This window comes from Cyrtonyx montezumae, unplaced genomic scaffold (genome assembly GCF_038088225.1).
Source record: "Cyrtonyx montezumae isolate F1298 unplaced genomic scaffold, pur_monq_1.0 scaffold_15, whole genome shotgun sequence".
Lineage (NCBI taxonomy): Eukaryota > Metazoa > Chordata > Aves > Galliformes > Odontophoridae > Cyrtonyx > Cyrtonyx montezumae.
The window spans coordinates 1,422,338-1,435,114 of NW_027071881.1; the positions used below are offsets into that span (position 1 = coordinate 1,422,338).

General features: G+C 51.5%; 1 protein-coding gene across 3 annotated transcripts in view; it reads left to right on the forward strand.

Moving 5' to 3' along the window:
- Window positions 1-9,495: 9,495 nt before the first annotated feature.
- Window positions 9,496-12,777, forward strand: part of CALN1 (calneuron 1) — a 100,420-nt gene continuing 97,138 nt past the window's right edge. The window contains exon 1 of one of the 3 annotated variants that reach the window (XM_065731698.1): window positions 9,496-9,512. The gene's annotated coding sequence lies outside the window, so the exon portion shown is untranslated. Of the gene's footprint in view, window positions 9,513-10,293; window positions 10,371-11,638; window positions 11,719-12,777 lie in introns of those variants that run through there. The other 2 variants (XM_065731697.1, XM_065731699.1) reach the window with 2 other exon arrangements.

The window sequence follows — 12,777 nt, forward strand, 5'->3', positions numbered from 1 at the left end:
CATGGCTTGTAATGAGGAGCCTCAGAGTGAAGGAAAGCCCTGACCCACAGCCAGCCCTTGTACCTGCTCTCACCTCCTTTGCCAAGAGGTGAAGTCTGGAGCAGCTGCTGATTTTCATTTTCAGTCTTAGGTTCTGAGCTATTAATAAGCTTGGAAAATAACCACATGTTCTCTGAATTATGTAACAGATGTTAAATTCCCCAAGATGAAGAGGTGTCAGCCTGATGGAAGGAGTGATATAAGGACCTTTCTTTTTCCTTGGAGCTGGGCTTCCTTTCTCATTTGTGAATTTGGCTATCTACTGATGGACGTGGAAAAAAAAATTGAAAGTGAGGATCATCCCACAGTTGTGATCCAATCCTGCTCTCCCCTCATCTCTTCACCATGCATGTGTCTTTATGCCTTCCTTGCATTTCTCTGCCATCAGATTTTAAAGAAGGTGCCATCCAAAATGAAGTCCCATTGAAAGAATGTGTTGTGATGAAGAGCTGTTGAGTGAGTCACCAATCATGTTGGCAAGGTGGGCTGTGGAGCAGGCCAGATCCTTACGCTTGGCACGAGAGAGTGAAAAGCAAAAGGGGAGAGTGAAGTTGGAGCCAGCAGCACCGCAGTGCTTGGCCAGCCAGCAGGGCTGGGCTGCAGGCGTGTTCCTGCTTAACCACTTCAGCGACACAGCTCTGCCAAAGTGGAGAAATTTCCATGCTGTGCCCTCTCCAGGGCACTGGGAGATGGGCTTAAGTCAAATGTAGAGGATGTGTTCTGTGCAAGGGATTAAAAAGATTTTTGCCTCTTCTCTGTTTTTCTTTTTTTTTTTCTTTTATTTCCTTCTTTTTGTGATGGTTAAAAAATTATAAATTCTATGAAAACTTTAGCCTAGGAGGGGCCCTTAGCATTTCTAGTCCAACACCTGCCCAAAGTTGCAGAACACTTTCTCCTCCTGAAGGATGGAGATTCCATCACCTGTCCAGTTCCCAACCCAAGGCTGCACCATGTGCTGAGCAAACTATTTTCTCGTGGTTTTTTGGTTTGAAATTCCTCCGCTGCCATTTGTTTCTGTTGCTCCTGGTTATTTCCCATTGGCTCTTGACGTACTCCATTTGCATCCTACTGATTTGCTGTGGTGCTTGCTCCATTGTCCTGGTGTGTCCTTAATTATGGAGGACCAATGTGGCACGGATGCTCCAGTCTCACAGTTGACCTTTGCCAATGCAGCCTGGATTTACTGGAGATGGCTGTGAAATGCTCAGGAAAACTTCTGCACCCTGGAGGGTTGTGCCCACCTCTGTGTTTGTACACATGGTCCATCCCCTCAGTACAGTTTCCTTTTATTTTTCCTGTGGATTTTTAGATATTTGATTAGTACTGAGAATTAAAATTAGTTTAAAAGTTAAAGCAGCTAAAATGAGGTTTGTTTGGGTTTTTTTTTGTTTGTTTTTATATATAACATTTTTCTGTTCCTTGCCACATTTTGTGACTGGCATTAGTTAACTAACCTAAAATTAGTTTCTAACCTAAAGTGAGCATGAAAGGGTGAAATCACGGTTTTTTTTCTTCTTTCTTTTTCCTTTTTTTTTTGGTGATATCCTTTCTGCATGCAAAAGCAAGGGGGCTGGTGGCTCCTTCCCTAGGATTCCTGCTTTCTTGGTGCCTTCCATTAAGATGGAGAGAAGCTGTCACCAGCTCTGTGTAACAGTGCTGAGTGGTCCCTTGGGAGAGAACTTTATAAATGTGGATTGAAGACATTGGCCCCAAGGGGACCACATTTATGTAGGTGTAGATACACAGCAAGGCCACTAAATCAGCCACAACGTGAACAGCAGTGGCTGCTCTGCTGCTTATGACCTGAGGGCTGCTCTCTGCAAGAGGTGACACTGCTCAGACATTTATTTCTGAGATCTGCCTTAGCATTCCCTGTCATCCACCCCCTGTCATGACAACTACAAGTGCACTTTAAGGAGGGAGGAAGGAAGATGCAGAGAGCAGGAGACCCAATTCTGAATGGTTTCACTATTTCCCCAGTGGTTCCTGTAGCTTGTCTTTTGGAGCAGTTGATAGCTTTGCACTCTATTATTCACTTCTCGTTACTGATTAATGGCCTTTAGTGTCATTGCTTATTTCATTATCCGACCAGTCTGCAAGATCAGCCATTATCTAGGGAAAAGAAAAACAACAAAGCACCAACCCTCTTTCTTTCTAGCATTAAGTGGTTGGCCAATGGGGTAAGGGCAAGGTTTGTGTTTGAGAATGAGAGCAAGATGTTTTGAAAACTGTCTGTAAACCTGCACCAAGAAGAGCCCAGGGGTGCTGCAAAGCAAAGAGATAAACGAGGTAGTCCAAAAAAATATAGGGACTGAAACCAGAGTCCAAGCAGAACTGAGTTGATGACAGTGCTGTAGAGGTACAATAATAACATACAGTGGAGGTCTGATCCTGGGTCATGCCTCAAGTGTGCAAGACAAAATGGCAAGTCAGTTCTTGCTTCAAAGCACTTAAAAGCTGTGTTATGAGGTAAGTGGGGCCAGCGGCAGATGGGCAGGACAAGGGCTGGCATGGAGAGGGCATGCTCAGTGCAGCGGTGAGTGCACGGCTGTCACAGATGTGATCTGGGAAAGGATAATGAAGGGCCCATGGAGCAGTTTGGGGCACCCCCTGAGCACTAAGACTGCCACAGGGAAAGGAGTAAAGTACTTTGTTCAGAGGCATTCCCAGACTAATACGGGGCTGTTGAAGGCATGGAGTGATGCCCAATGGGGAGCTGGCACCCAGCCGAGCTCCCCCAAGTATGAGGGGTTCTGGTGCTGTATCCCTGAGTGAAGAAGGGAAGGAGCCAAGCTACGCCCACAGCGGTAGGGAACATGCTTTGCAGGAGCTTTTCACGTGGCTGTGCTGCAGAACACATAGCGTGCAATGGGCAGGAGAAGAGGACTGCCATGGTGCAGGTTTTGGTGCAGCTGGAGCCAGCCCTGGGTTTTGCATTTGCTCCATCCTAACTGCACGTTGCAAAACATCTGAGCAAATCGCTGCTGCCCCCTGGAAGGAGCAGGGCTGTGTCCCGGAGCCTGCTATTCCCATGGTGTTGAACATTCTCTGCAAAACCAGCTTTTATTTAGAACTGAACATCTGTTCCAGATGTGGTTATTCCCTGCCTGCGTCGCCGTGCTCCTGTCATTGTTGTCCCGCTCCGCAGTGAAATTCTGGCATGAATTATTGAAAGATCGGGCTTAAATAAATGATAAACTGGTACAGTGCGTGCAGTAAGTTTCTGTCAACTCCTTCCAGAGTCGCGTTGCCGGCTGCACTGTGCCCATGATGAGCTCGTGCGCTCCGCAGGACCTGCGGCCACGTCTGCCTGATGGGGCTGATCGAGGAGCGCGGAGAGGGGCAGCCCCAGCATGACAGCGACCAGGGAGACGAGGAGGAGCTGCAGCAGAGGAGCCGGCAACCAGAGCTTCCCTCCTGGCAAGTGGTTTTCTCGTCTCGGATCCCTGAGATGGTGGCTGGGAGGATGGGGCGGGAGGGATGCAGCTCTCAGGGTGTGATCTGACAGCACAAACGGTTCTGAGCTGAAATCTTGGAGTAAAATCTCATCCCGCATCTTGTGGTGGAAGCAACTGCGTCCAAAGCCTCTGTGTGCACATGGCATTCACTCTGGGTTGAGCCCACGGAAGGTCCAACCCGGCCAAACCTCCACGTTGGTCGCCTCTTGGCTGGGAAGTCCAATGGGTTTTCAGAAGTGTGGTCATCTTGGAAATTGGATTTTTTTTTGTATTATTGTTATTTCCTTCTTCACCATGTTGAAAAATGGCTTGACTCACGGCTGCGGGAGGCTGTGGGGATTCACAGCAGACCATCTGTTTCGGCTGTTAGCAGTCATTAATTTTTTTTCTTATTTTTTGCTGCTTTTGAGATACTTTGGGAAAAAATGTTCTTGATGGCACTGGAGGACTTCAAAGTCACTTATAATTTTTTTTTCCTCAGAGGAACAATACTCAGTAGATGCAGTTGTTAGGAAAGAATTACTTTTTTTTTTTTTTTTTTTGGACTGGGTTTTCTAAATGGGAATTTTAGTCTCTGGTGGAGAAGCAGGAGGACACGGTGTCCTGTTATCTCCTTTCCACCATCCATTCACCTAATACCTGCTTTTCTCCTGTACTACAACACAGCCACTAAGGAGGACCGGTTTTGGTGGGTGGTTCATAATTCTTTTTTTTTTTTTTCTGATTTAATGCTTTTAAGCTTTTAATTGACAAAATAAGATTTTTTTTTTCCCCAAGCCATTGCGCTTCCAGTGCTGAGCACTTGCTGATTCAATCAGCCTTATCCTCTCCAGTTATTCTACCCAGAAACTGGAAGATGGCTTAACTCCCTGACAGGTGTGCACAGCTGACGGCTCAAATCTGTGGATGGAGTGCTGGGGCATATGGCGTGATAAATAATAGAACAAATGAACCCTATTGACACTGTCCTTCCTGCAGCTTGCATGCATTTATCCTTGTGCCTTGCTCCTGCCCAGTTCATGAGCCCGCTCCTCTTGGAGATGCTCTTCCCAACCAATGGACTTCGGGTGGTTGGAGTTGGAGCAAAGTGGCACAGTGCTGTTTTGCAAGGACCAGTGTCGTGGTGAAGGCTGATCTTGCATGCCGAGTCTATTGTATGGAAATGTATGATGGGGAGACATAGGGTGACAGCTCCTCCAGAGGGTGCTGAGCCCTAAAGTGAAGCTGGAGCTGAAGGTGGACAGAGCAGAGAGCTCAGTGTGGGTATGTGGCTGTGCTGGTTTGGGTTGTGTGTCCCCAAAACAATGAGCTGGGCAGTGACATAGGTCTATAGCCGGGACATAGACCTGCTGTGCTGCCTTATGCTGCTCGGAGACTGTGGAACACAACCTGAGTGTGACACGGGGCGAGGTGACAGCCGGAGTGCCTGGAATGCTTCCAGACATCCATTAGGACTGCGGCTCTCAGTGATATTACAAATGTGCCCTGGAAAATGCTCCAAAGAGCCACTGCAGTCCCAAGGCTGGGGAGGTGGCACCTGTGGGCACCGCAGGGATGGGGGCTCATCCACCCCACTGCCTGCTCTGGGGTGCTGAGACCCAAATATCTTCATAGTGCAAAGAGAAGAGTCCGTGGGTTGTGTTCCCAGTCCTGAGCAATGCAAGGTAGTGCTGGGCTGTGGGATGTTCTTCCCTTCCCTTTATAGAGGGCACAGCAGGAGATGTTCAGGTTTGATGAAGAGGGAGGGGGAGGATAAGAGTTCTCAGAGCCCACATCGGCTGTCTGAGCTCTACGTGTGTCTGCTTTCACTCGTGACCACCTCCTCCTCCCTGCACCAGCCAAAACCTCGATGTGCCTCAAAATCACTGCCCCTTCCTGAGTGAGAAACAAAGGAAAAAAGAGAAAAAAAACCCTATCTTCCCATCAGGAAATTTGGCTGTTAGCACCCCAGATATAAAAATCTCAATGGAGCTTTTCCCCCCCAGAACCATCCCTTGCTGATGGGAAGTCTAAAAATAAGTGCCTTCTCCACAAACAGCTTAAAGATGTTGAAAACGAAAAGCAACAAAAGATGTAGAACGCATGAGTCACTAAATTACAGGGCTATCTTTCGAAGAGCAAAACAAAACGCAAAGCCCTCCCCACCGAAATTCGTCGGGGCTGAGGCTCTGTGCTCGTGGTGCTGGCGCAGCCATCCCATTGTTGTGGGATGGCGAAGGGCTCGAAGCTCTCGTTACACATTTCCTTCACGTGGTGTGCCAGAGAGCTCTGTGTAAATAGGCAACGTGTGACCAGGCAGCTCTACACACAGACAGGAGGTGTTTTTCTCCCACCCGTGGGCATGGCTGTGGGTTTGGGATGCAGAGCTCCTTGCCTTGCTCAGCCGTCAGTGTTTGGACTCCTGAGCAGATTTGGGTGGGCGTCACTGTATTTGTCTGTAGCTTCAGTTTGTTGAGATAACGTAATGAAAAGGAGTTCTCAGCTTGTTGGGTTTTCTCTTTTGGTATTTTGTCTTTTTCCTCCCCGAAGGGCTCTTTTTTTGCCATGAGCTCCACCAGGGTTGCTGTTGCAAAGCTGATGCTTTCTTAGCTTTTGCAGATAAGCTCAAATCAAAATCTCTGCGTTCTGAGGCAGCAGGAGAGGGATGGACGTGTGCCAAACCTATGCCTACATCTGATGTTTGCAGCCAGCCCCAATCTCCCTAATAGGCTGAAATGGAGCCTTGGACGCAAGCAGATGGCAGGGCTGGAGATGTGGCTGTGCCAGAGTCCATAGCTGCTGTCAGCGTGTGCAATGCCTTCACTCATGCTCGAGGCAGCTCCGGGCTGCCTTTCCCACCACCAGCACCTGCACTTGTAGCCATCCTCCTCTGTGATGGGAGGGCTGACTTTTCACATGCTCTGACAGAGATAGGACAAGGGGGAATGACTTTAAATGAAAAGAGAGGAGATTTAGGTCAGATGTGAGGAGGAAATTCTTCACCCAGAGGGCTGTGAGGCACTGGCACTGCCACCTAGAGCTGTGGATACCCCATCCCTGCAGGTGCCCCAGACCATGGATGAGCCCTGGGCAGCCTGAGCCCATGGGGAAAATAGCCCTGGGGGCACCCAGCCCATGCAGGGGTTGCAACTGGATGGGCACTGAGCTTCCTTGCATCCCATTCTATGTTTCTATGAGCCCAACACCGGTGGGCTGCAGGATGCCCCTTCCCTGAGCCCGTGGCAGTGTTGACTCTGCCCTCACCCCAAACGTCCCATTGCTCAGTACACGCAAACCCAAACAGATCTGTTGTGAGTTGTAGCAGGTGCACTGAGGCTGCATGTGACGGTCATAAATCCTCACCCAGCAGTGACTTAATCGAGATGCCTCGTTCAGAAATGCACTAATTAAACTTCAGAATAAACCACCCTGGGCACAAGCACCGTGAATAAAAAGTGAAACTACAAGTTTCTCCTGGGATAATTAACCATCATTAAAACATGAAAATCCAGGCTGGGGAGCAATTGTGCGCCTTCCACAAAGCGTTTAATCAGAAATAATGGGCTGAAATTAAGCAATACAAAAACTTAGGCTGAAAAGTGAGAAATGTATCCCACTTGTGAGAGCCAACAGACAGCGTGGTGCTCTCGATCCCTCCTCAGGAATTCCTGGGGACACATACAACTGCAGTGGACCAAACTCTCCTCCCCCCCCATCCCCCCCCCATCCCCCCAGTGCTGCTGGGAATAATTGCAGCCCTCCTCGCTTCAACAGCCATCATAGGTCTTCCATAACTTTAATATCAGTGGATCACCCCTAGCTAAGCACTGCTATTTCGTTTCAACAGAGGATTTTCTCATCTCTGGGACCTCCGAGGTTGACCCTATAGATGCTATATGGACTGTTTTCAGATGCCAGGCTCTTTGGGAATCATTCACTTGGCTTTCCCTTGGGACCGCGCTCTGCCACGCTCGTTGCGTGCTCCGCACTCACCCACCCCTTCCCTTGATCTCAAATAAGGAATCCCAACTGAAACCAAAACCCTACAGCAGTCGTGGCTTTGTTGAGGATCTCCCTGTGAGCTGGGAGGTGCCCCCCTGCAGTCAGCCCAGCGGGAGCTTGACACCTAACTGTACCCACATGCCTTGAGGGTGACAACTCAGCTCTAGTGGTGATGAGAAGCACGGGTCCCCATGCAGGTCCCTGGCACCCACCTACCCCTCCCCTTCTGCTTCTTCAGCACATTGCCTTGTTTCTAGTACATGGTATAATATTTACACAATACTATATAACATGAGTGCACGTTTCCAAGAGTGCAGCGCAGCCGTCCCCTTCCAGATAAGGCACCACCCCATGGGTCCTGAGGATGTGTTCCTACAATGGGGTCTGGCGTGGTCTGCTCTGCTCTCTCCCAAAGAAGAAGTGTGCAGGGCTGGAGGCTGGTCCTGTTTGCACAGAGCCACATTTGGAGATATTCTGGGTATGTTTAGGGCTTAATGAGAGTGTGGTCCTTTAACAATTTTTAATAATAAATACAGAACCCTGATGGATTTTCCAGCTACTGTACTCAGCTGTGAAGTTTGGAACCTTTCTGGCTAATGTCTTCCAGAGCTGCATGGAAGGAAATTAGCTGAGGGCAGGGAATAACGAGGGGCTTTGCCCCCGCTTCAAGCAGCCCGTCTGGAGCTCAGCACATCGCTTGTGGGGTGCATTTGTGGATCAGGAGAAAACGATAAAGGAAAAGGGTGCAAAGAGGGCGACACAGGTTTTGCTCCAGTTAAACATTCTGGGAGTGGGGAGTGGGATCCAGGAGTCCTGTGCTGGTGCCCAGCAGCTGCTGGAGCACGAGGGGCTGAGCATCGATAGAGGTGGTGTATCCTCTTGGCACGGAGAGCACCCACAGCAGCAAGCTTTCTGCCAGCTCTTCCTGGGCTGGTGGTCACCTTCCTTCTGATGGTAACATCCCAAATGGGAAACACCGCAGCTGAAAGGAAGGAGGTGGGGATGCGAGTGAGATGCTGTAGAGCTGCTGCTTGTCCTGCTGGCCCTTGGGTTCGGTGCTGGTGTGGCTGCAGGAGTGGGCTGTTCCTGCTCCCTGCAAAGGCAGTTCCCAGCACTTGGTTCCAAGCAGAGATCCTTCTGCAGGCAGCTAATCCTATCTCCATGTATTTGGCTCAAGCTGTCTCGAGCTGGATGTTACCCCGCTTGTGTCTGCCTTTCTCTGGCACTGCTCTACAGTGGACTTGTTGATATCAGGAGGGTGCGTGGGCTTCTGGCGCATCCATAGGTGGGAGCAGGCAGCCAGGTGAGCGTCTGCAGGTGAGGGCAGGATGGGAAGACTCTTCTGGGTGCTCTGGAGCTCAGCTAAGCCAAGAGTGATGCTCAGCAGGCAGGAGAGGAGCAGCTTTTCAAGGTGCACTTGCTGTGCTTTTGCAGAAGAGTCGGGAGCTGGGGCTGCCCAGGTTGGTGTGCAGCTCTGCTCGTCAGCATCAAGCTGGGGGTCAGGGGGATGCGCGGGCTGGGGGTGCGTTGCAGGGTGGCACACAGGAGCACACGTGGATGCAGCTCCATCGCTGTTTCATAGAATGGTTGGGCTGGAAGGGACCTTAAAACACATCCATTTCCAACCAGTGCCATGGGCAGGGACACCTCCCATCAAATCAGGGTACCCGATGCCCACCCACCCTTGAGGACCTCCAGCACAGGGCAAAACCCTCACCACCCCACATTACAGCCAGACCAGGCAGCAGCACACCCCTCTCCCGCCCCCCGCAAAAAAAAAAGAAACCCACCACCATAAAAAAGACGCCCGGAGAGCTCAGCGAGGCGAGCCAACTTCCCCAAACGACCACCACCGACCCTCCGACACACCCGCGGGAGGAAGAGGGGGACGAACCGGGGGCCGGAGCGAGCGGAGCCCGGCCCCTCTCCTTCCCCCCGGGGGTGGGCGGCTGGGCTGCGCGGCGGCGGCGGCGGCGGCGGCGGCGGCGTCGGAGGCGGCGGAGAGGAAGGGGTTAGCGGGGGCCCTGCCGCAAGGTGGGCCGCGGCGGAGGGTGGGCCCCGGGCGGGCGCTGTGCCGCCGCCCTGCCCGGGGGCTGCCGGGGAGCGCGGCGCGGCGCGGCGGGGCTGTGCGCTGCGCTCGGGGCTGCGGGGCCATGGGGCGCTGAAGCCGCAGCGCTGCCCGCCGCGCCGCCCCGCTCTCCTCCGCTCCTCGCATCAGTCACCATCGTTAGAGACATTGAATTTTTTTTTCCCACCCCGTTTTTTTTTCCTTTTTTTTTTTTTTCTCCTCCTTTTTTTCTCCTTCTTCTTTTGTCGCTTCCCCCCCTCCCCTCTTTTTTTTTTTCCATCTTCCCCCTTTTCTCCTTTCCCACCTTCTCCCATTTTTCCCCTTTCACCCCTTCTCCTCCTTTCCCTCCATTTCCCCCTTCTTCCCCTCCTCCTCCTTTGTCCATTTTCCCCTTTTTACTCTTTTCCCCCCTTCCCCTTCTTTTTCCCTCTCCTTTTTCCCTTTCCCTTATTTTTTCCCTTATATTCCCCTTTCTCTCATTTTCCCCTTTCCCCCTCTTTTTCCCTCTTTCCTCTTCTTCCTCCTTCCCCTCTCTTTCCCCCCTCCTTTTTCCCCTTTCCCCTTCCCTTATCCCTTTCTCCCCTCCTTTATCCCTTTCCTTTTCCTTTCCCCCCATTTTTCCCCCCATCCCCTCTTTTCCCTCTTTCCTTTTTTACACTGTTTCCCCACTGCACCAGCCACCCTCACCACCCAGCTCTCTGCCTCCTCCCGCACCCCCCCCGCCCCCCCACCTCCCCCTTTTCATAACTCGGCCAGGAGCGATCTGGAGGGGGGGGGCCGAGGAGCCAAGCAAACCTGTAGCGGCGGAGCCAGCTGGTGGAGAGGTGAGTCCGGGCCAGGGGGGCTCCAGAAATGGGGATGGAGGGCTCCTGAGGGTACCCAGTGCTCTGTGTGCCACCGACCTGTTGGACCCCCCCCCCCGAAGGCAGCGAGATGCTGCTGGTGTCCCCTCTCCCTGCTTGGTGCTGTGCTGTGGTTCGGGTGTTGCGGTGGCTTTGGTTTTATTTTTTCCTCCCTGGCTGTGGGCACACGAGTTGCCATGGAGTGGTGTGGCAGTGGTGTGCTGCCTCCAAGCCCCTCTTTAATTTGGAGGCCCTCTCCCCACCTGAGCGCAGTGATGTAATAGGGTACCGCTGTGGTGCCCTGCTCCGTTGGAGTTAGGTAAGAGCAGAGATCCCCGAGCACAGGGAGCATCCGCTGATGGAGTAGTCGGATCTTAATGAGTGTCAAAATCAATGAATGCATGTGATGCAGTGGGGGACTTGGCCCTAAGCACCGGCTGACACCGCTGTCGGAGGACTCCCGAAGAGAGTGTGGTCTCCTGGAATTGGATTTGATGCATTCAGCCTCGTTGTATGGCAGAGATAACTCCCACTGCCAGATTTAATATACGGTTTGCAGTGATTGCTGCCTGCTGTACCCACCTGAAGGGATGCACCAAGGAAGGCTGAGCACTTTGTGGTGTCCTGAGTGTGAACTGTGTACTCACTCACCCGCAGCTCACACCTTATCCACCCACTGAGTTGCACTGTTTCCATGCAGCTCCCCCTCCCCCCGGCATCCTGAGAGCTCCACTCCACTCTGATGGCTCCAGAGGCGGTTGGGATGGAGATGGTTCTGGGAGGAGTGGTGGTGGAAGGGGAGCTGGGTGCAGGCGGGCTGTGCAGCGTGGAGGAGAGATGCAGGGCTGCTCAATGGGTGCCACTCCGTCCTCCTTGCTGTGTGGGAAATGGAATTTCCCCATTGTTCCCTGTGCAGTAGCTGTACGAGGCTGTGATTGGCAAAGCGCTGGGTCGCCCAGGTTGCTTGCATCACGTAGGCAGCTGCCACTGAAATGACACACTTGATTGAAGGCCAAAAGCACCATATACGTAACTGCCTGTGATTAAGCTCCATATGATGCCTCGTTGCGAGTAAAAACCCCTCCTTCATCACATCTTATTTGCAACAAGAACACTGTTGCAGGGATATCGTTTGGGTCACGCTGTGTGTTTGGGGGCAGTTTTGTTTGGTTTTGGGGTTGGGTTTTTGTGTTTTTGTGTTCGTTTTTTTTTTCCTCTCTGCTTATGGCTGTGAAATTTGGTGACCTGAAGTGATCTGGCAGCTGTGTGGTGCCTGATGAGAGCCCGCTGCCGTAGGTGTGCTGGTGGCTGGGGATATCACCGTGATCAGGTAAGGGCTCCCATTACTGTCCCTTTCTCACCTAGGGGATACCCCAGCTGTCTGATAAGGGCACGGAGGGGGTCTTTGTGCTCATCCTTTCCCCACTGGCATGCATGCAATGGTGCTGTGGCTATTTCTGCCAAGAAGCTTTATTCAGGTGGTCCTTTGTGGAGCCAGGAGTTGGACTCGATAACCCCTAGCGGTCCCTTCCAATTTGGGATATTGCATGATTTTTTCACTTTTTGGAGTCATGGTATGTCCTTACCCATTTGCTCAGAGCACACACCGTACCTGTAGATAAATCTCTCTATGTGGCACTTGTGGCTGAGCCCTGGGATATGCCTGGGAAGGCTCTCTCCCCCAGGAGGTGTGCACTCTGGGGTCTCACACCTCCTGCCCTCTGGGGCAGCACCAAGGCAGGGCTCAGTCCTGTGAACTGCTGGGTTGCATCGGTGAGCAAAAGCACTTCTGGAGGATCTCCTTGTTACTGAGTCTGGCAGAAGGAAAAAGGAAAAGGCAGCCAAACCGAACAACCATACCCACCAAAACTTATGGACATCACCTATACCCATGGCAATTTAGAGAAAATCTTTTCCCATCTCGGCTGCACCTCCTCTCGCTGTGCTCATGCTCTGACTTCATGATCAGGCAGTTTCTACCTGGCTGTGACGTGCTGGAGGATTGTGCTGATGCAGCTTGTTCCCACCATATCGTGATGTATGGATATCTATCAGCACAGATGTGTATACAAACAGCGTTTTTGTGGACGCTTGTCCCAGCTTTCCTTCCCAGCCGTGTCTGATGCACTCTGGCAGGTCCCGTGTGTCTCATGCAGCCTCCAGGAAGCAGTCCTCTGTAAGTTACCATGCAATGCTAGCCCTCACATTTTATTTCACTCCAAATGACCTAATTCCTAAGTCAAATTGTTGTCTGACCAACAGTGAAGTGATCTTACTATGCATGTTTTATTGTGTGGGGTTATTGTAAGCTGAGCAGAATACCCAGTGAGAAACGATGTGTATTAGCAATACCAGTAAACATCATTTTAGTCGATTGGTGCACATATAA